The following is a 23544-nucleotide window of genomic DNA, read 5'->3' on the forward strand; positions in this document are numbered from 1 at the left end:
CTCCGGTCCATTGCAACAGTCATCTTGAAAGTCTACGTGGCTGTTAGAAGAGTTAAAGAAAGCATGTTATTTAGAGCCATCTGCATTTTCAACACAAGTACGAACGAAAAGCCACATACACTAGTAGAATTATTTTATGCTATACGACAGCAGAGCACTTTAAAAGCAAGCAGGTAATCTTAAACTTTTCCTCTTCCAAAAACCAGTGCAAGAAACATTGCCTGATATTTGGTTTCTTCTTTAATAGCCTGGCTGAATTATATTAAATCCCAATGTGGTTTTCCTTTCCAGGCAGAGGCCCACATTTATATAATCCTCAAAGCCATTGCTTGAGTGTTTCTGTACCTTTCTGCAACTCATGTTTCAGAGACAAGCTGTGTTTTGAAGAGTTTAAAAGAGAGAGACTCCAGCTGCCTTATAACATCAGCACAGAAGAGTAAAACGGCCGTGTGTGTAGGAATTGAATATGGACAGGCAGCACTTCTTTCTCTGTGTCTACACAGAGACCAAAACCATGCAAAAAGTCCTTCTAGTTATGTAGACACAACACGAGATCAGTTTAAGTTATCTTAACCTAACATGTTATCTCTGGGTTCTAGGTGGTCTTTTCAGTAGAATGTGTCCTTTGTTTTAGTGTCCAGTCTCCCCGTAGAGTTGGCATTAACCTTCCATGAGACACTTGCAAATGGCTCACATTTCCACATCTGATATGATCTCCTCCAGTTGGGCAAGATATCCACAGTCAACAGGGCAGCTGAGTTTCATTTCTAAGAATGATGGTGGCCCTGCTAACCCTCATGGTTAAGAATATATATTTTTATATTTTTAATTTTTTTTAATGTTTAGTTATTTTTTTTTGAGAGAGAGAGAGAGGCAAAGCACAAGCTGGGGAGTAGCAGAGAGAGAGAGAGAGAGAGAGAGAGAGACAGGGAGACGCAGAATCTGAAGCAGGCTCCAGGCTCTGAGCTGTCAGCGCAGAGCCCGTTGTGGGGCTCGAACCCACAAACAGTGAGATCGTGACCTTGAGCGGAAGTTGGACACTTAACTGAGTTACCCAGGCGTCCCTAGAATGAATATATATATATTCATATACATATATATACATATACATATATATATTCATATACATATATACATATACACATACATATATATACATATACGTATACATATATACATATATAATATATATGTATATATATTTTGAAACCACTTTTTTGTTTACTGTTATCCGTGTGCTTGATATATCAATTATCACTTTATGGATGGTTCTTCACAACTTAGCTGATTTCTCTTAGAAAAAAGACTTGGTTTGTTTTTAAATAGGAAGGAAGAAAGAATCGCTTAAAAAATAAAGAGATTTTCTATTTATTTGTCAAATTTCAGGTTTACATAGAACTAGCAAGCTGATAACTAGCCCTCTCCCCTCCTGATACCATTGCTCTACACACCAAAGGTTACAAAGTTCCAGAAGGCTATCTAAAAAGCCAGGGGAACTCTCCTACTTTTTGGTTGCTGACCAAGTCAGATAGGTTAACAGATAAGAATTGCCTAGGTTATTTCAGGTTCTGGTGTACAGGGAGAAGGGTGAATCTACCAACTGTTTTTCTTGCTTCTTGAGGTGATATACGAGTACTACTCAAGTGCTGAAAATTTAGGAGGCAGGATCCAAAAAAAGGTTCTGAAATAGTTAGACTTCGAAACTGTGTGTTTATATACAAAAACTCTAAGAAGCTGCTGCAGAGTGAGTAAAGATGACAAAAATTCACAAGTGTCCTTGAGCCAAAGTTCACACTCTCCTTGCTCTCTCATCTTTCGGGAAATGATACTAGACCGAATAAGCATTCAGGAGGGCACTTGTTGGGATGACCACTGGGTGTTGTATGTAAGCGATGAATTATGGGAATCTACTCCTGAAGCCAAGAGCACACAGTATACACTGTATGTTAGCTACTTTCACAATAAATTATATTAAAAAAAAAAGAAAATGAAAAGAAATGAAAAACTTCAGTGAAAGAAGAAAAGTATGTGACAATAAATAAATGCATTTTAAAATTAAACTGAAGGATGGAAATATTCTAGGTAGCATATTAAGTCATGCTAAATGAAACAGATTTGGGATTTTAATTGCTGCACAACTGAAACAAATACATCAAACAATAAATGATTCTAATGTATTGAAGTATCTGTATGCGGTCCATTCACCGCACAGATCGATGAGCACAGAAGTTCCAATCGCAATAAAAAAACCCCTACCACTTAATATCAGACTCTTGCTTATAAAGTCTAAGCAGGTGAGGAAGGTTTTGTTTCATGAATTATATATATAAGTCCAAGTAAATGTAACCATAATTACGCCTGTTGGAATCATGAGTCACCACCATTCACTGGTCCCCCTTCCATAAAACACATCTAGACATCTACCTTAGGAATCATGAAATACAGTCAGCAAGCTTGGAAAAGTAATTCAAAGAATCTTGTATCTACTAGAGCCTTCAGGAAAAAGCCACTCCTACGGGATTCCAAACACTAAACACGGTTCCTAATCTAAAGAAGCTTTTAGAGTCAATTTCCATACCACCTTCGGTAAGTCATTTAATTGACCTCTACCAATAAGATTGAAATGGATGGTAGGGTTTCAGAGAACTAAGCATTCTTACGAAAGGAACATACAGCCTCCTGATCTTTCCTGATTAAAATAATCAAAGAACACAAGGAAAGAGCTTAAGTATCACCTTAATCTGTATAGATTTTAAAAAGTTTATTAGGATTTCAAAAGTGACTTCGAAGGTTTTCTAACATATTCTAGTGGGTTGTTTTCTTATATTATCTCTTCTGACATTAAAATCATTCCAGGGCTGGGAGAGAGGACAAAAAAATCAAATTTGTACCAGCTGCATAAAAGCAAGATACTTAAGAAAATTATCCTGGTCGTGTCATTAGACAACACTTTCAAAGGTTTAAGTCTTAAATATTTCATTTACTTTTTTTTTTTTCTCTTTTTAAGATAAGCTCCTGAGGTGGCATCAACCATGGACTTTGAGGAGCCTAGAAAAATGCTATTTTTTCCCCAAGCACAATATAATTTTGTTTGTTTGTTTTACTTTTGATCTAGTTATTATTCTAGAAGACTGAAGAAATAATTGGTGCCTTAACTGTATATTTTTGTGAAGTAACAGTGAATGTAATATGCTGCTTCTTATAAACCTATACTGCTAGTCTGAGAAGCAACTCAGCTTGTACATTTTAAAAGGAAATAAATGAATTAACTAAACAAATCATCAATTCATATGGTTCCAAAGGAACTGTTACTTCCCTAAAAGGGCTTAACTTAAAACGATAAATTTATACACCTCCACCTTAACTTAAAATGATAAATTTATACATCTCTGGTTTTCTAGACTATAAAGTCTCACTTACTGGATCTATGTCTGTGCCCTTTAAAATCTGTTATTCAAAATCATCTCCAGCTGCAGACAGCTTTCATATGAATCTAATGCTGGGTAACTGTTTACTCATTTCATGTTAAATAAGTACGACTTAAGTTAATAGTGAGATTACAATTGTCTAACAGTTGCGCTACGATTTTTTGAAGTATATTCTGTTTTCTATTTATCAGAGCTTTGGCTCGAAATTGTGTCACGTATTCTGCCTTTGCATTAGGTTATCACTTGTAAACCTGCCTAGCACTCAGGGACACACGTATCCTTTAATGGCAAGACTTTGCTTTAAAACAAGAAGTTGGTAAAAAAAACAAAAACAAAACAAAATCTGACTTACCACAGGAGCCTTTCCCAGAATAAGCGGATGGAATGAGAGTTCTTTCTTCTCCCGGGCCTCTTAAATGCACACCATCCCCATTGGGTTTTTGGAAGATGATAAAACATGATGGTGCCGTGTGGGTCTATAGTTTAGCGTAAGATGTACTAGTAGCAATTGGTGCTTATCACGTGCCACTTTGCTGAGCTTCCACTGAGACCTCCTGGCCCATTATGATACATTCATATTTTTGTTGAACTACAAAAAGGCTTCTGGTTAGCCTACACAGGAACGTCAGCATCAATGACTCACTATAAAGGAAGTGTTCCTGGTTCATAAAAAATGTACCATTTAAGCAACATGTTTCATAGCTTTTAGAGCAATCTTGTCTAGTCCCTGAACTAGTAATGACCTACTGGAAAATTCTGTGCTTGCTAAGTAACTGATAACTTGAATACTTACGGAAAACATGGGATAGATATAGGTGATTAGATAGGTGTTCCCTGTGTACCCTCTCTTTATTGTCCCTATTACGGTCATTAAATAAATGTAACTTGATCTGGTCCTTGAAGTTTAGACAGATGCACGGTGGAATCTGCTAATTTCTAGTCTTATAATGTAGGCATTTTTAGCATCACAGAATGTAATTAGATCATTCGTTTCCTTAGCTGAACTCTATAGCCCTATGCAAAGACAAGTCTTCTTTGAAAGCCACTATTAAGTTCCTAATCCAATCTTTATTAAAAAGACTCAATATTGTAGACAAGGAGGTTAAAACAAATCCTCAAAAAACTAATGATCAAGCCCTTCTATACCCCATAGGGGGCTTCTAGTGCGGCAAAAGCTGAAATTAGGAATGTTTATAGCTGTAATGTGTGTTTTTTTTAAAACTAGGATGTACTCCTTAACGAACTATAGAAGCACATAGATAATGAGTTTTGCCAAAGAATATAGTAAAAGAAACAACATTAAGGGATTAAGTTTTCTTAGTCCCACTAAAATAAGCAAAGTTCTACTCTTAGGGCTAATTATCAGAAGCGGATGTGATTAAAATTTCTTTCTGAGGGTTGATCTCTCCAGTGTCGAGATTTCCTACCCAAAGTTTCATTCTACGTTTGCACCTCCATTTAAGAAATGCCCTTAAAAGGATTAAAAAATTACCTTAAAAGGAATAAAAAAGCTTTCACATACTGACAGCTTTAAAAATTTTAATTCTTCTGGTTTTTTTTTTTCAAAGCATATGGGGTTTGGCGACTAATCTCTGCTCAAAACCACTGCAGTTTAGAGACTGAAAACAAAGTTTACCCCTGAATGAAGCTAATTAATGTAATAAATCTATGCCCCTACTATGTGCCAGGTACTCTTCTGCAGCTTGGGATATGTCAGTGAGCAAAATAAGAATCTATTCCTTTATAGGGTTTACCTTCTAGCAGGGAAACACATAAATGGATTACAGTCTTTCAGAAGGTGATAAATGTCCCGGAAAAGAGAGAGCAGAGTGGATAGAAAGTGCAGGATCAGTGATGGCTTAAACAGGTTTCTTAGAGACACAGAAGGTATAATGCCATATTTTTAAGTTAAGTTTATTGGATGTTTATTATATGCCAGCTGTGATGCTAAGACTCTGTCGTTTAGTGCTATGGGGGAAGGATCATCATCCCTACTTGACAGAAGAGAAGGTGAAGTGCAAAAGTCAACAGGGCACCTGGGTACCTCAGGTCATGGTCTCACCGGTCCTGGAGTTGGAGCCCAGCATGGGGCTCTCTGCTGTCAGCATGCAGAGCCTGCTCTGGGTCCCTCCATCTGCCCCTCTCTGCCCTGTCCCCACTAGCACACTCTCTTTCTTTCTCTCTCAAAAATAAATAGACATTTAAAACAAAATCTTAAAGTCCATGAACCTACTAAAAACCACACAGGTCTAATACGTATGCTCTCAACTTCTTTTGTTTTAGAAGTATACAAGAAAAGGAATTAAGCTAGTTCTTCAGATTGGAGGAATGTGAACGATCCAGAAAACACTTTTCGGAGAAAAGAGAAATTGATAGCAGTGAGCAAAGGATATTTATGTCAGCTTTGTTAGAATACAAGACCCGTGCTGGGTGATAGGAGGAAAAAAGGTTAAAAGGTGGGTCAAACTGGATTAGAATGAATTTTCACGAGTATATTTTGTCTAGACAGTACTGGAAAGACTTTGAGGTTTTGAGCAATGGTGTGGAGGTTGGGGAGGTGACGAGTCTGAATATGGAGCCATGGCTTCAAAGTGTCACACAGCTTTGTAGTATGATAGTTGCGTGAACTTGCCATTTTGAGTGATTTAACGCTGCCATTTTTTTTTTTTTTTCATTTAAATACTTGGCTAATCTTTTGGAAACAAAGCCTTTTAATTGAAAGGTTAAGGTCTAACAATCTCAAATGTCAGATCCAAGGTTATCCCATCTTGCCAAGCTATCATGCACAGTGACCCTCAACTTCATATGAACAAGTGTCCCAAAGGTGGCTTTAAAAAAAGAATCAAAGGCCATTTTGTCTTATAACCTTCATTCTAAGATCCATTTTATCCTAAAAATAGAGTTCCCATAATGCCAGTTTGCTAAAAGTTTATGTAAGTGAATTGGTACTTTGAAATGTGAGCACCTAAAGGAACATCCTTTAGAAAAGGCAGCTACTGACTAACAGTCACATCATTATAGCTCCTCGTATGAAGCAGAATATACAGCACTTTCCCATTTTATATATGCGTTCCACATAACTTGAGAAGACTAGAAAGGTCAATACTAAGGAAATGCTGGTGAAGAAGGGGCAAGTAGAATGAGAGACAGATTGCTTCTTATGCATTTAGAATAGTGATATCAGGGTGACAGTGCCTTACTGCATTTTTAGAATTAAATTCCTTAGAGATGAGCTAATTTGTCAGAGAGCAATATTTATAATGCAGATAAATCTATAGTCTACCTTGGGCTAGAGACAGAATCGTGAGCGCTTGCTAGAAGTCATGTGAAATTAAACTCAAAAGCTAAGAGAAACTACAAAGTGAACATGCGCACATCTGAAACATAGAATCCTGCCTGCCATTATTGACTTAGACGTCATTCCTTGATACTTGGTTATATAAAGTTATCGAGAAACACTCCTGATGTATTAAAAAATGAACAGTAAGGTTTGAATCAAATAGTCACTAGGGCTTAAAAAAATTCTTTTATGATGGGATTTTTAAAACTTGATCAGTATATGGTCTATTGTTGGTTTTTTGACTGGTTTTCCTTGGACCCAGTGGGGTCTGTGCAACAGTAATTAATTGGCAACCCAATTTAAGCAGTTTAAAGAGCCTAATGGATATCACATCTTTACCTACATTACAGCAGCATATGCCAACTAAAAAACCAGGCTTCTTTTGATTTTGGCAGAAATTGTGTAAGTCAAAGATATAACGTTAATTATCCAGCGTTGAGCCAAAGGTTTCATCTATTTCCTCAAGTTTTATTAGTTTTTTTTAGGAAACAGTTTCCTAGCCACTTTAAAAAGAAGAAACAGAAGGAGAATAAGAAGTCATCCTTGGGAGGAGTTATCAGGTTGAAAACTATTCACCACTACGATAATTATTGGCCAGGTGATAATACCTATCGAGTAAGATCCATGTATGAGCCATGATGAATACTCCATTGGTAGAAGTTAACCCAAGGACTTGAAAAGACCATACCATCTGGAGAATTTCAGTAACAGCTTGTCTGCCTTTCTCAGGCCCTGAGCAGATATAAACTAGAGGAACACATGGATGTTGCTCATTATAAATAACCTTAAAGTTAAAAAAAAAAAAAAAAAAGACTCAGAACTGTTTTACGTATACCAGTAGATGGTAAGGCGAGCTGAAATTTCTCATTTTGCTCACTCTATAATAATTTACAATCAATAATGCAAGTGAGAGTAACTTGCCATTCATTCACTTGGCCATCTGGTTATTGGTTAGTGAACACCTACTGGGTGCCAAGCGCTGTGCTGTGCTATAGAGACTCTGATGAAACAGACGTGGTCTCTGTTCTCAAGGGCCTTACGATACAGAGAACAAGCAAGTGTTGGTAAACAACTGGTGCCAAGTTTTTTATTTTTGATTTTATTTGTTTTATTTATTTGTTTATTTATTTATTTATTTTTGTTCTTCGATTTTTTTCTTTAAATTCTAGTTATTGAACATATAGCGTAATATTGGTTTCCGGAGTAGAATTCAGCGATCCATCACTTACATATAACACCGAGTGCTCAATAGGACAAGTGCCCTCCTTAATATCCATCACCCATTTAGGTCACCCTCATCCCCACTTCTGCCCATCAATCCTCAGTTTGCTCTCTAGCTCGTGGTAAGTTTTTTAGAGGAAATGCTTCTGATGAAGGTAGAAAGTCTCATTGCCATTAATAGTGTTTTGTAAGAGCAAAATTAATACTACTTCAAGGAATCCCACATAAACTGCTTTCTTCATATCAACCGTGGAAAGATGCAAATTTCATCTTAAGGGCTTAATTATCATCTTCGACACACGGTTTTCAAATTATGACATTTACTTAAACCACTAATTAGATAGAGGATATTTACATTCAATGTTTGAGAGTCTCCTATAACCATATTACAATCTGGAAGAGCATCTGTGTGACAGAAACAGTGGGAGGAAAGAATCTTGTGATACACTAGGTTATTAAAGAATGTCAGGGGGCACCTGGGTGGCTCAGTCTGTTAAGTATTTGACTCTTGATTTCAGCTTAGGTCATGATCTCATGGTTCATGGGTTCAAGCCCTGAGTCATGGGTTGACAGCACAGATTCTGCTTGGGGTTCTCTCTCCTTCTCTCTCTGCCCCTCCCCCACTCGTGCATGCAGCCTCTCTCTCTCTCAATAAATAAGTAAACTTAAAAAAAAGAATGTCAGCGATGTTTCCTAAAAAGTTATCCAAATTTCTGAATCAACATTATTTTCATAAACACCAGAAAGAAACGCTATGCTCACTTGGCATTCAGCTTTGTCATTCAGAAAAGCAGGCGATTCAGAGATGACATGAGCCTCTGTATTCTAGAAGCAAACTCCTAATTATCAGATTTTCTGAGTTCAATGGTGTCACTTTCAGATCAGGCAACACTACTGACTTACAGATTTTAATGAAGCAGTATTATGAAAATATAACCAGGGCCACCCCCCAAAATAGCTTTGGTTATTTAAGCGGCATAGTCTGGTTACAAGAGCACTACAAAGGGAGTATCTGATAACCCCTGGTCAATGTCAGTCTTTAAAAATTTGGACTTTATAACCACTGCAAATAGTATGCCCTTAAACAAGTGTTGGCTGCATAAAGTATAAGGGTCCAAATCCTAAAACAGAACACAGTTTCCTCCATTGTTTCTCTTAAAGGGTTTTCATAAAGAAAGTTGAACATTTGTATCTCTATACACTCTCTGGAAACAGAGCTACAGAATTTATCTGGTACTTGGATTTACCTAAAAGATCTATTCGCAGTACGGTCTGTAGTTTAGAACAAAGCTAAGATTTATCTTGGACTGTTCACATGTCTACCAAATCAGGCAAACTTTTGGCCCTCTATTCTCTATAACTACCCTTTATGTCCATACCCCCCTCCCTCCCCATCAAAAAATTTCAAAAAATTATTTTCAGTATTCTTCCCTAATCTTGCCTCATTGCCACCCCCAAGTTCCTGTTTCCAAAAGAGCTATACTTCCTTATATCACGTATCTTGTCCCTCACAATTAGCCAACTCATATTATGGTGTTATTTTGCTATTTTCTGTACACATAACATAGGTACTTTTTAATATATTTAGAATACATAAAGTAAAGAAACTCTTTGTGGGATGAATTTTTCCTTCACCTTCTCAAAAGGGTCCCATGAAAATCTAAGTTGTAAGGCACTAGTTGTAACTGGCCTACTTTTATGGCTGAATTCTTGTGGTAATACTTTATCGGACCTCATGGCCTTCCTGCTTTTGTACTAATCATGTCTATCTATCTATCTATCAATGTATCTTTAGAGAGACAGAGACAGAGACCTGTTCCCTAGAGAGGCTAATCTTCTCCATTTGCCCTGGACAGACACACACACACACACACACACACACACACACACACACTGTGCCTTCCTGTGTTGCCTTCCTCATCTGTAATACTTACTGCCTTCACCTGCATGAATTTCTGCCTGTCATTCAAAGTCCACTCAAGGTGTGTTGCCTTAGGGGAGTCTTCCCTGACCTCTCACCAACGGACCGCTTTTATACACTTGCCATGACCTATTGTTGCCCTCTGATTCATGTAGAACTCTTTCTCCAACTCAATGAAATTTTGAGGTCAGCTCCTACTTTTTGAGGTCCCACACAGCGTGGTAAAGAGCAGGGCACTTAAAACATTAGGGGTAATACATAACTTCCGTTTGCTCCTTAATATTCCATTTGCCGGACGTTTTCTCTACTTTGCTGATTTTTCATGAAATACAGGTTTTTCTTTAACCGCTAAACCATCTCTGCTCAAATTCATTCGACCAATATAGCTAGGTTAATTTATCTGAGTCAGCATTTTCTTTTCCTGATTTAACAAAGACATCTACTGCATAACAAATACAGATTTAAGTTCTTGTCCTTACATCCAAGTCTCAGCACAATCCATCTCTCCTTTCCAAACCCATCGCTTCTCTTTCTGCCATCTGTACTTTCTCTTGGTCACACTGGCCAGTCTGTATCTTTGGACATACACCTGCACAATTTGCCTATGTGCTTCTGCCAAAGATGTGTTTTTCTTCTGACTTCCACCATTCCTTTAAAAGCCAAGTCCATTACCACACTGGTGGCCTTTTCTTTCTCTGGACCCTACCTGTGTCACTTAATTATAATAAAACCACGGGTTAGTTGAGTAGATGCCACTTTTTTTTTTTCTAAATTTCTTACAGGCAGCAATTGTTGGCACTTATCTGTCTGCTAGCAGGTGTCGGGTAAATATTATCATCCAACTTTCAATTACAGCCAACTTTTAGTCACTGAGAACTTTAGACGAGCAGGATAAATAAATCAGAAATCCCAAAGAACAAGTTGGCAGGCAGTTAAGCAAGCATCCATGCATCAGGATACCCTTCAGAAGGCAGCCTGGACACCGAATAAAATGACCTTTTCAATTCAAGTCTATGAGTTTTTCCAAAATCTTCAGTTATAGCTGAGCCTTGGTCCAAGCAGAAATCGATATGAAATCTCACTATCAACCAGATGCGGATAGAAGAGCCTATTCTATCAGTTACATATTTGTCTTCTACTTAAAAAATAGGATTGCAATTAAGATGTTTAACTTTAGAAGCAAAGGTTAAAACACACACACACACACACACACACACACACACACACAACCAAAAATACCACTACCACCGCCCAGTGTTAATGTAATTAAAGCAGATCTGAGACTTTCTTTTAAAGAACAGACATTTGAGCAACTACTATGTGTACCATTCCCACTCTGACCCTCTGATCTAGAGGTCAATTATATGTTTCCCATCTGGATTAACATTGCGCCCCGAAGCCCAATTCTTCATGTAACTCAGCATTCTTCCTACAACTATCCTAGACCACTGACAAATGCTCAAGCATATGATAAATAAAGAAATGATAATAAAAAGCACTTTAGCATCTGTGTGACATATTCTAGAAGATTAAAACAGGCCTTGGGCCCCTAATAGGACACATAAAATATGAAAACTCAGTGAGGTCATTTGTGTGAAATGTTTAGAACAAGGAGGGCAGCTATATCCAATATGGACACATTTAGTGAAGCTGTTCATCACTGTCCAGTTCTCTGAGTATGGATGAACTCTAGACCTTAGGAGGACTGAATTGTCCTGCCCGGATGAGATTTAAGTGGTACCTTAAGAGTTAATATTTGCGTGCCTGTACTGGTTTATGAAGCATTGCCACATTCTCCTGCTTGACCCTCACATTTTATAGTTTCAAGGTGTGCAAGAAGGAAGGTCTCCTAATTTTCAGTGGAAATTCGTCTCTAGATTTTAGCTTGCTTAAAGCTCACAAACGATGAAAGCAAGAACATTTTCCAAATATCAGCTTAGTTGTTGTACCGAGAATTTTGGTTCTAGAGTAGGGGTACTGCGAATGCAACGGCTCTGAGAAAGTTTTTTTTTTTTTTTTTTTTTAATGGGTTCACCTTTAACTTTGGGGCCACCTATTCTACTGATGGAGAAAACAAAGCTCAGACATGGTATCTCTTGTCTTCAGTGGCAAAGTGACTGGTGGTCCCAGTCATTTGCCGTTCATAATCCGAGCTCTTACCCACTAATCATGTGCCACCTTCTCGAAACCAGAGTTCCAATTCTCTAATTTTAGATCACACCCTTGTATTTTTCAGTCTAAGGTGTGATCTCTGCTCAACATCACTCTCTGATTAACATCAGGCATTCTTAGGACTGTTTTGCAGGGTGGGTGAGGCAACACCCAAGGGTCAGAGACGTGAGCAGCGTGCCTAAGAAATGGTGCAGCTGCCACCGCAATGCAGATCCAGAGTCCACGGCCTTTGCCTCAGGAGGTACAGACTTTCTTCTAGATTTCCACTCCCTAGGAGTTCTTTCATTGTCAGGCTAGCAACATAACTAACATAATAGGTACTTACTAAAGAAACACCAAGATTCAAATCATGCTTGAATCCTGGCTTTCCCCTTTAATGGTAGGACCTAGGACAAGTTGATCTGCACTGATCAGATCTGAGCTAAGAAATGGAGACATTTTTTCTATGGTAAGTTATTTGAAGTGAAAGTTAAATGGGAGAATGGAATGGTACTTTATAAACCATAAAGCTCTATAAAAACTAAGTGCAGTAGATTCATTTACCAATTTGGAGAGGCCTTCATCTGCACTCTCGGCATTGCATAAAAAACAAAATAAAAAGTTTTATAGGTTAGAGAAAACCATCTGGTTCAAGGGTAATGATCTAGTTTACTAGAATCTTTTTTAAAAGAAGTAACTGGGACAGTCTCCTAATAAATGGAGATTAATTATGACCTTAAAAAAAACCCAAAAGTGGAGAAAGGATTTGGAAGTGAGGTGATATATAAAACTAAGGAGTATATCGGTTTTCCTAGGATCAAGACAGCAATAATTGAGATAGTAGGAAAAATGTCAAGGTCTGTCCTTTTTCATCGTTTTGCATCCTAAGATTAAACTGAGCTATGTTTAAGTGCTTTGCTTATTATTTCCATGACTGTAGGAATCCAAATACTTTGTTATGCTTTCCACTGAACAACTGGATTATAAAACAAATGAATTGTGAAAGTTACTCTTAGATCACACAGAGGGCTGGTTGAAATACCATTGGATGAAACCTACTGCTAGAATTTGGCTCAGTGGATTTGGGATGGAGACCAAGAATTTGCATGTCTAACAAGTTCCCAGATGATGCCAATGTTGCAGTCTGGGGACCACACTCTGAGAACTACTATCTTAGATGAATTCTCTCTAGCTGTGAAATACACACCAAGGCAACTAAGTGTCCAATCTTGGAAGACAGAATGCATTTTATTTTTTAAACGAGAGCTTATGCATTTCCTCTATCACACAGAGACCGAAGTCTATTTCAGAGTAACAGACTCTTTGCATCACATTGCTAGAGAGAGATAGGACAGCTGTTTACTCAGAGAAACTGTTAAAGCACATATCCCTCACCCAAAAGTCTTCCAGGTTGAATAGTGTTTTAAATCTCACTCTGCCAGGATTCCTAGTTCCTATGCCACCTGCTCCCTTACTTTGTGGTTACCTAAAAATCTAAGTGACAGCCCTCACGCTTCCTCATTCTGCCTTCTGGTAATTTCCTTATAGCCGACCACTCTGCTTGCTCAGGTCATTCAGAATTCTCGCTAGCGTAAGGCAGTTAAAGGTCACTTGCCTCAGCTAGCTTGTATAAATTATGGTAGCAGAGAAAAATTGCCAGGCTTCTTCAATACTGAGCCAACAGCTCCCATGTTCCTGAAATTTCGTAACGCTTAAGGTTTGGCCACCTTGATGACGTAAGAATTAGTAAGACTTAGACAATTAAGTGGTAAGATTAAAGTAAGTTTAGAAGAGGAAAAGGGTGAGGTAGGTAGACAGGAGGCTACCAATAAAAAAGCAACTTCCATTTTTAGACCAGGAAGCAATTTGTTCAGATTTTGCTTGCCCTGGAGTGGCAGGCTTCCTTCCAGGGTAGGAGAAGGATGCAGGAAGGGGAGTAACCATGGCAACCTGCCCAGCTATGTGGGCAAGGATAGGATGGGGCCGCACGCACTTGGAAGACTTTATTTCTAGCCTAGTCACTCAGTGTAGTATGGGTGGTCCCTCCTTTCCCACTTCCTTCTAGTTTCATGCTGACTTGGGGAAGAACTGCTCTTTCTCCGCAGGGAGGCTGAGAGGGGGTGGAGACTTCAGCGAGACCAGAGGAGGTCAGCTTGACCAAACCAAACTGCAGGCTTCCAGGCAAAGAACAGAGAGTAACTCCCTGTCTGTTCCAGCCTCCATGAGCACAGCAAACACACGGCTTTGTTAATATGAAGTGCTTGAATGATTCACGTTTTCCAGGTTGATGAGCAGCGCCCTATTTTGATGGAGACATTTCTCCCCTCTGCCTTCAGTTTTCACAAAGACACTTAATTCAGTGGTTCAGTGGGCTAAATAAATAAATAAAGCAACACATTTCTAAGTCAAACAGAATAAAGTATTCTATGCATAGGGGCATCTGGGTGGCTCTGTGGGTTAAGCCTCTGACTCTTGATTTCAGCTTAGGTCATGATCTCATGGCTCATGAGTTCAAGCCCCGAGTCAGGCACTGTGCTGACAGCATGGAGCCTGCTTGGGATTCTCTGTCTCCCTCTCCTTCTGTCCCTTCCCTGCTCGTGCTCTCTCTCTCTCTCTCTCTCTCTCTCTCTCTCTCAAATAAATAAATAAACATTTAAAAAAAGTATTCTGAGCATATTAGACTCACGCTCCTCCCAACAAGCTTGGGGTAGGTACTCTTATTCTCTCCAGATAAGAAAGGTTAAGTACAGAGAGGTTATGCAATTTGCCCAAGGTCACTTAAGCAACAGTGGTGTGGCTGGGATCTGAACCAAGGCAGCAGGATCCCAGAACCCACACTCTCAACCCACTACCTGACTGTCCTGGGTGGGAGGCAGAAACTGGCATGACTGCTAGTCCTCGGTGTCCATACTCGGCCTGCCTTGCCCTCCTCATCAGAAAGTAGCAGCTTCTTGTAGAGGAGGAAACTTGACTGCCCGCTTGCCTCCTGATTCATGCAATCCCGTCAGGCTCCGTTCCCGTGAGTTAGGTTCCCACCAACCACACCTAACCAACGGTACAGCTAGTTCACCACAAGGTGACTCTGGCCTACCTCCGTGCCACTCAGTGGCACGGCTTCAAGTCGAGAATGACACACAGCACCAGAGAGAATTTTAAAAGAGCACATCCTGTGACTCAGGTGTCTCAGATCGCCAGGGTAGTTCTCGTTCTGATTCCGTTTGGAGGACAGAAAACCTGATACGTTGGATCTGTGAGCCGAAACTCCCCAACCAGTGAGCTTTCAAGCTTTTCCACCTAGGGAGGTGTGCTCTGATAACCATTAGGGCAACTGAGCACGCTGGAGAGCTCAGTCTTCAGTAGGCTTCTCCAGTATTTTAGCACCTCCGCTTGTCCTTGACATTAGTTACATCCTCCGGGCAGGAGACATTGAAGGAGAGAAACACATGGAGCCTTCAAAACCATTCAGGTAAAAAAATATCAGTGGGAGCAAGCTTAGGCTTAGGGTAGAATCAGAAACGAAGCAGGATATGTTTGCTGTGCCACCAAGAGCCCACGTGTCCACAAAGCCTCCTGCTGGCCTATATCTTCCTACTCTCTTAATCTTCAGATAATTGAGGCATGACCAAGCAGGCCAATAAATATCGCCCCCAGCCCACCTGGCCAGAAGCTTCCAGAGGTCCCTGTACCACCTCATGCCAACAAGTGTCTTAAGAGCAATTCTCTTCAACTCAAACAAGGAGACAAAGATCCACTCAACCTCGTGGAACAAGGCACCAAATAAACCTAATCCACAGGAATTTGGACTTTTAGTTGAATCTAAAATCTGTAAAAAGTCTCGAGGGGAAATGTGGACTCTTCCTCAGCAAGTTGGACAAGGCTTTTAACAAGGGCCACACATGGCTCCCTGCCTTCTCTCACATCCTCAGGGGAAGATCCGATTGTGTCCAAGATGGTGAGAATGGCAATGACGTTTGTGTCCTGGCTCAAAGCTGGAGGACATTCCACTACCACCACTTTGTCCCAGCCGCCCATTAAAATGTGGGAGGGTATAGCTTAAGAAGACCTGGTTTCTAGAGCAGTCATTTGGATAAGAAGGGATAGAGATGACAGTGGGAAGGGGAAGGGGAAGGTAGCTTATTCACCAATGGGAAAACGAATCCCGTCTGCCTCAGGGGGAAACTGATTAGCAATTTAGAAGTAATCAGTCCCAGAAATACACATTGGAAAAGGCCACTAGGTCTCCTTCCCGCTTTTTCTAGGACACTGTCTACATGGCACACTCCTTGTTGTATTAAGTGTGGTACTGTTTATTTCCACACGTGCAGCGCTTCAACAAAAAAAGGTCCTTCCCCAAAGATTAAGGAGAGCTCAATCCCAAAAACTTCTGAATTCTCAAGGCCATAAACTTGCCTACAATGTCATCGAGGCCTGTCTCCCTTCAGTGGGGGACAGAACCTGGGGTGGGCGGGGCAGTAGGCCCAGAGAAAATCGGCCTAATCGTGGCCTGACTGCCAGTGCCCGAAGCAAGCATGGAGATGTCATGGAGCGTGGAGAGGAGCCATTTGGTAGCTAGGATGCTCCCCCATTCCCAGCTAGTTCCTCCCTCCCCACCAGCCAGTAGATGCTCCTGTGCCGACCTCCAGCCCGCAAAGAAGATCAATTATATATCCCATCAAAGCCATTCCAAGAGCCTTATCAGACATCTTGAAGGCCTTTTTGTAGCTGCCTTCTTCCTTCAGCCATTACTTCTGTTTGAGTTAGTTTTTGTCTTACCTCCTTCTCCCCCACTCCTCTGCTTTGCCTGATTAGAGCCAGAAATTTTTTCATTAGGTCACTTTATAGTGTAATAACAACATTTACTATTCATGAAGTCTCCCCTCCATAATTTTTAAGTCTTTCCATGTGTCTGGAAGCTTATTTCTGCTCTTCTCACTTTACAAGTGTGCCTCTCTTCCTTCCAAACACAAACCAAAAAGAAAGAGGAAAAGGTGGGGTGGGGGTGGGGTGGGGGAATGCGGTGGAGATAACATCCAGATTCTTTAAGTGCTTTTAATCCAGTTAAATTTCCCTTTGGACTCAAACAGCTCCCTGCTGAAACTGACTGTGGACCTGAATTCCAGGCTAGGAATTGAGTCAAGAGGAAAGGAAGCAGAAACAAATAACAGAGTCAGCTCTATGCTATGAAAACCGCTATGCTGACTGGGGCTCCATGGTTTTAACCCATTCATTTTTCCCCCCTTTTCTAGAATTCTTACTTAATCTTTCCAGCCAGTTTACAGCAAGCAGGCCAACACCTTTTAAACGCTCCAGGGATTTAAAACAAGTTTGTTCAGTCTCTTGGGCAGATACTTTCTTAAGAACGCGGGTGTAAGACAAAGTTCACATTTTCATGCCAAACGTTGTCAGTCACCAGGAAAAAGCTTCCCGGGGGCACAAACCAGGTCCCCAGCCTTTGTCACAGGGCAAAAATAAACACCCTTGGAGGAGTTAATTAGGTAGTCAGCAGCCACACCAGCGTCCTACCAGGGTTGCCCACAAAGCTTTTAAACAAGCACACACACGCACACACAAAAGGAGGTGCTTGTTAAATGTCACAAGCTGGACATCTGGAGCCCGACCCCAAAGGTAAATGCATTCCGTGGAAGCATTCCTCGGTTGTCAGGCCACAAAACCGCCGTTTCCCCAAGTACGGTCTCATTTCTAAGATTCCCCCCCCACCTCCACTCCATCCTTCCCCCCCCCCACTCCATCCCCCCCCCCCCCAACACACACACACACACACACACACACACACACTGTCCCGGATCTGCACCCCTAGGGGGAAAAGCAAAGGAGGGGAAGGAGGTCGCCAAAAATGGAGCCACGGGGAAGAAGGCCGGGCAAGCTACTCACGGCCAGCTAGCGCCTCCGCGAAGCGAGCATGACTCCCGGGTGTCGAGCCTCCAGGCTGCCGCGCAGCCGACACGGCGGGCCGCGCTTAAATAGCCGCCGGCCCGGGAGCCTCGGAGCCGCGCGGCCACTCCCGGCGAGATATGGTTCTAATCAGATGCTGGCAGCCGAGGACTCCCCAGGAATGCGCCGGGATGTTTTTGCTGCCTGGGCTTGGTAACTCCCCCTCAACGTGTCTGCTGAGTCTTCCAAACTTAACTGTTTATTAACTCGAGCCGCGGCCACGCACGGCGCCCGGCTCCCCTCGCGCGCGAGCCCCGCCAGCGGGGGGCGATCGCGCCCCCCCCTCCCCAAGCCCCGCGCGGCAAAGAGGAGGGAGGGTGCAGCCGGAGCCCCGGCCTCCCCAGCTGGGGCCGCGGGACAGGGGAGGGGGCAAATAAGGACAGGAAAGGGAAACTCCGCAGGAAAGGGGTGGGATCCACCGGACCTTCGTTTCACAAATTCCTTGGCCGGATTGCCACTTCCAGTGATGTGGCACCCGAAGTCATCCTAACCCGTTGGGGACCTTGGAACAAAGGGCTGCCTTTTCTCCTGACTTTCCTGGCGAGAGGCAGTGGGTCCCAGCGCGGACCTGCTGTTTACAGCGAAATGGGTGATTAGCCCCTTTACAGGCGTGGTCTCTGTGGGGGCACTTAAATTGGTGGGGAATCTGTGTGTGTACATGTAGAACATACTGTATTTAGGTATGACGTGACATCCCGATATACAGCTATAAAAACAATACTCTATGAAATTGATGTAAACAAAAACGTTCACCTCTATATAACCTAAGTAAGCTGAACATCTGATACCAACAAAAATTATATATTTCCATTAGCGTGTGCATCTGTGTGCAGACACGTAAGATGAACACTCTCCTGCACTGATTTCCACGGTGGTCCCTATACCTCTATGAAAAATATGAAACATAAGAAACATATTTGAAAATGAGGTGCTCAGCACAAGGCATTCTCATCTTGGTGAAACTTACCAAGCTGGGAATTCATTTTCTCCATATTTTGAAATCATGAGCAATTGTACAATATCCCCAGAAACTCTGTCCCTTTTTAAGAAATATGAAATTATTCTGGTGAAAAGCATGTCTGTGTTCCTGTTTTGTTTTTGTTTTTTTTTTAAGTTGGAAACGGTGTGTACTAAATGTGAAGGTGCCAAATTATGAGTTGGACGAGAAGGGGTTATTGATTTCATCGAGTAAGCAACACACAGTGGATTTGCATCTTACCTCTGGAAACTGAGGGTTCAAATCGGGCTCATGGGACACCAGGGATGTATTTTGTGGTCCAAGCCTAGCCCAGCTGTAAAGCCGCAGCGTGATGGGCACTTCCTGCTCTCAAGTAGGTCAGGCTTGGGACCGCCAGGGAGCCAGGGGCACTGAGCGGCACCACCCTGCCACAAGGAGAACACCACCTCTCCTGGCCTCTGCTATTTCTGCCACCTGTCTCATCCCCTCACACCTGAGGGTGCGGGGGTGGGGAAGGTGGGGCTGACAGTTTTCAATGTTACTGAGATGATTTGCTACTATTAAAAAAAAAAAAAGGACTTCCTGTGAATGATAAGTATGTAGGCTTTAATCTTAGGATAGTATTTACAACATTTATTCAGAGAACTTAAATTCTGGTACATTTTAGGATATAGTGTTTTATTTCTAAGACCCAGAAGTCCAGAAGGATAGTTTCACCTCCAAGGCCTAAGTAGCTGAAAAAATGAGGCTGATTTCAGGCAAATAGAGGCATTAGCAATTCAGGGGGAAAAAAAGGGTTTCCCTTTTAACTCAATAGGTAATACTTTCTCAACTCAGAAGTGACCACCCAAACCTATTTTTTTAAATTTTTTTTAATGTTTATTTTTGAGAGAGAGAGACACAGACCATGAGCAGGGGAGAGGCAGGGAGAGAGAGGGAGACACAGAATCCCAAGCAGGCTCCAGGCTCTGAGCTGTAAGCATAGAGCCCGATGTGGGGCTCAAACTCACAAACCGTGAGATCATGACCTGAGCCCAAGTCGGACGCTTAACCCACTGAGCCACCCAGGTGCCCCAAACCTATTTTTTTTTAATCAAGACTCTTATCAAGCAATATTAACTTATGTTTGCTCTACCAAATGGAAGGGATATGTCTAAGGAGCCAGAGGAAGAAAATGATTTCGTCCGCAATGAGCTGGAATTTCAAGAGAAGACTTTGATGAAAACGGTCCATTTATGAACTGTGGGCTCACACATCCAGCTTAAAATAGACGGCCCTGTCATTTTACAGAGAAATCTTGAGTCCACAGTGGAGAACTCTGATTTGAAGAGTACTTTTATATCTCTAGGGTGCTGATACTGCTTCTGGCAGTAATTCAGTGTCTTGCTCACAGTAAGAAGAAAAAAAAAGAAGGATGAAAATAAATTTAACCCTTTTAATCTCTGATGGAACACAGTCTCCTGCCCCACCAAAGCTGTTCACTTTTCAGTAGGTCTAAAATGAACTCCCTTCCAGCTGGAGAATCACACCCAAGACCACCCAGATGTTAACCCTGCTTCAATGGTCTTTTCTTATCACCACTGAAATTTAATGTTTAGAAAATTAAGGTAAGGAAAATTTAATGCAATGTTTGAAAAAGTACGGTCCTTGCATGACTTTCCCTTGCACAAATCCCGTCTTCGAGGGAGAAGGAGAAAAAAAAGAAAAAAAAAAAAAAAACCAAAAAAACCTGACGACTGTGTTCCCAGCCTAGGAAAGGGGTAGTTAATCCCGTGATGGCTTGCTGAAGAATGCATGGTTTATTATTAAAGTAATCTCTTAAGATTTTCCTGGAATGTGCTTCCACAGCAACTCTGCTTGTGCAAGCTATCCTATGTGTGTGTCTTTTCTTCCATAATTAAGCTGGTTTTTCCCCCTTTAGCTCGCAGACCTAATGCTTTCTCTCTCCCTTCTTCTATCCGCCTCCCTACTCCTCTTGTCTCCCTTAAACATCCCATTCTGAATCCTTCCATTTCTCATGAACTGAAATGGCACTTTGGATTTGGTCATAGGTGAACTGTCTGAGCACCTTGGTGCCTTGTTGGACACTTCCAGATGTTCTAATCGAACAAGGACTGGTTAAAGTTTATGGATCTAGTGAGGTCACGTCTTTTCTTTTTCCTCCTCAGTGTCATAAAAAAATGAAGAAAATGGCTATTGTTCCCAGAAAATGTTCTTTGACCTTGACTTATCCTGCATGTTTACAGATACAGAAAAATTGACCCTATCAGATTTGGCTGTTGGCAAGGCATGACAAATATTAGAGGCTTTCCTATTATCTACCTATCTATCTATCCATTGATCTAACTAAAATCTAAAATATCTGGAGGGCAGTCTTACTGAAGGCAACCTGTTTTTGTTTGGTTTGGTTGGTTGCTTTGGTTTATTTTCTTGGTTATACATGTATAGCACCTCAGAACACAATGCTTGGTATTTGCTTGTTATGTGTAGGACTAGTAAAATTCAAATGGCACTTGATAAGTTGGGATGTTTAAAGTGAAGGACTTTAAAAATTCAATATGATAAATTCATATAACTAATTACATTTTGCTACCAGTATAAACTTTTATAATGAGAAGTTATAAAGGGGAAAAAGAATACGCATATGAACTACCAGTTACAACATCTTCTTTGGAAAGCAATTTGAAAAGAGTTGTTAAAGATAAAAATGCATAAAATCCTACAAAATGCCAGTATTAATTATTATTGTAGCCAACACTTAAATAGTTCTCCATCCTGTGAATAAGAATCTATCCCTAGAAATAAAGCAGAGATGTTAATCACTGCATTGTCCATAGTAAGAACCTGGGAACAAACTTTGTCTGTCAATAGGGGAATGATTGAGTCAGTTCTGATTCATCTGCACTGTGAAATCATATGCAATCATTTAAAAGAATAAATTGTGGAGTTAAGCCTTGTAATATGGAAGAATTTCTATTAGGTATTGTTGAGTGAGAAAAACAAGATAAAGAAAAATGTAAAATATGTTTCTGTTTTAGTAATACAAAAAGCAACACCTATCTGTGTGTGTGTGTGTGTGTGTGTGTGTGTGTGTGTGTGTGTTTGTATGATTATAAGGGAGACTAGAGGCTGGATTGCATTATAGATCACTGGGGACCTGACGGAGATGAGAATAGACAGGGGAAGGAAGGAGGTACAAGTTGTGCAAAAAGGGAAAAAAATTAAAATAGCCTATATGCAGATCTATAGAGATCACATTTGTGCATCTACGTGAAATGGTATATACACAGGTTTGCCTAATTTTTTTTTAAAATACACCAAATGATTTTAAGATAAAGAAGGAGAAGAGTTATAAAAGAAATCCATAAAATAGCTTTCAGGGTGCCTGGGTCACTCAGTCATTTAAAAGTCTGACTTCTGCTCAAGTAGCAATCTTGTGGTTCGTGAGTTCAAGCCCCACATTGGGCTCTCTGCCATCAGTGAGGAGCTCGCTTTGGCTCTTCTGCCCCACTCTCTCTCTCTGCCATTCCCCTGCTCTCTCTCTCTCAAAAACAAATAAACATTAAAAAAATAGCTTTCACTGAGGTGTTTTCCTCAAGATCTTTCAAAAGTGAGTTGAGTATTCATCATGCGTTCTCATGATCTCATCTGGCCTTGAGAACAATAGTTCTCCAACATTGATGTTCCCAGCAGACACTCTGGGAGCTTGCGACAAGGGCTAATTCCTGGCCCCAGCCCCAGAGACCTGGACTGGAAAGGCATGTGAGTGGGTCAGCAGGGGGCACGAAGTGCCTGGGAATCTGAGTGCTTACCCACACCTCTGGGTCATTCAGATGCTATAGTCCTGGGTACCACACTTTAAGAAACACTGAGCTCTCTCACAACCAAGAGCATACTCAGTCTGTCCTTCTCTGAGTGATGAGAGTTAAGTGGATTGGGCAGAACTGCTAGGATGAGAGGAGGCAGGTGCCATTGGTCTTTAGACATTGGCTTTTCTCTCTCCCATTGGCTCTCAACAGCTTCAGACAGTGTCCTGGCTTTGGTGGTGACTCTCTCCCTGCTCCTCCCCTGTCAAAGCTTGTTTTCAGAGAAAGATCTGATATCAGCCATGTACACTGACCTATACCCAGACATTTGCACTGCATTTCCAATCCCGTGTCTTACTGTGGCATGAAAGACACCGCTCATTGTTAAAGAGATCTTAGTCATCAGGAAGAACAGGGACACATTTTTTTTCCTGTTTTGATCAGGTGAGGCAATTGTCAACTCCACTCTGTACCCAGCTTAAGGTTACCGGAAAGAGAAGAATTAGATGACTTCCAACTCCTAGGATGACCCTCTACTACCCCTGAAGTCATACTACATCTTGGCTTCAAAGGGACCACTGGAAAACTGAGACAGGATGTCATGTAAATGCTTACCTCTGTGATACAGCGAAGGAAAGTGGGATTTAGGATCAGATCTGGCTTAAAGTTCTGGGTGTGTCTTTTACTGACTGCAAGACTTAGGGCAACCAGCCTAACTCCTCAAAGGCTCAATTTCCTTATCTACAAAACGGGCCTTCCCTGTCTCC

The 23544-nt window shown here is 41.1% G+C and overlaps 1 protein-coding gene across 6 annotated transcripts in view; it reads right to left on the reverse strand.

Annotated features, from left to right (window-relative positions):
- Positions 1 to 23544, reverse strand: part of DAB2 (DAB adaptor protein 2) — a 69328-nt gene that overhangs the window by 33760 nt on the left and 12024 nt on the right. For 2 of the 6 annotated variants that reach the window (XM_060637646.2, XM_060637645.2), the window contains exon 1: positions 17954 to 18369. The exons of 2 other annotated variants lie outside the window; for them this stretch is intronic. The gene's annotated coding sequence lies outside the window, so the exon portion shown is untranslated. Of the gene's footprint in view, positions 1 to 3780; positions 3801 to 17953; positions 18370 to 23544 lie in introns of those variants that run through there. 2 more of the 6 variants (XM_060637641.2, XM_078445114.1) reach the window with 2 other exon arrangements.

The sequence above is a fragment of the Panthera onca genome, chromosome A1 (genome assembly GCF_046562875.1).
Source record: "Panthera onca isolate mPanOnc1 chromosome A1, mPanOnc1 haplotype 2, whole genome shotgun sequence".
NCBI lineage: Eukaryota > Metazoa > Chordata > Mammalia > Carnivora > Felidae > Panthera > Panthera onca.